We start from the raw sequence: 574 nt of genomic DNA on the forward strand, positions 1-574 counted from the left end.
CAGGGGATTGAACCTGGGACTTTGGAGACTCAAGTATGAGAGTCTCTTTACATAACCATTATGCTATCTACCCCCATCCAGAGGCAAGATATTAAGATGTTACTTATTACCCATCACACACCAACAGAGAAAGAGAAAGAAAGAAGAGCATTTCTTGCTCAAAGATCAGAGGACCTTAGACATCATAGCCCAAGGCCCTGTGCACTGACCCCTCAATAAAACATTTTATAAATAGTATTGTTTCAAGAGTGAGAAAGGGAAGATACAGATCTGTACCACATCAACAAGAACCTTGGAAGACATCAAATAAATACTTAGTTGTTTTTAATCCTGTCTTATTTCCTCCTGTCTTGCCCCCTCCCAACCTCTGGCCCAAGCCTTTTATTGGCCTCTGGGGAGGACTGTGGCCCTGAGAGATGAAGTGAGGGTACCACAAAAGGAAGTTTTCCACCAAGTAGAGAGTCCAGAGAGGTTGGCGAAGGGAGATGGTGGTTTCCTAAGACTATTTCAGTTTTCTTTTTGGTTTGTGCAGTTTCACTTATGACATCAGCCAATGTGTTCTGGAAACTCCCCT

This window comes from Erinaceus europaeus, chromosome 12 (assembly GCF_950295315.1).
Source record: "Erinaceus europaeus chromosome 12, mEriEur2.1, whole genome shotgun sequence".
Lineage (NCBI taxonomy): Eukaryota > Metazoa > Chordata > Mammalia > Eulipotyphla > Erinaceidae > Erinaceus > Erinaceus europaeus.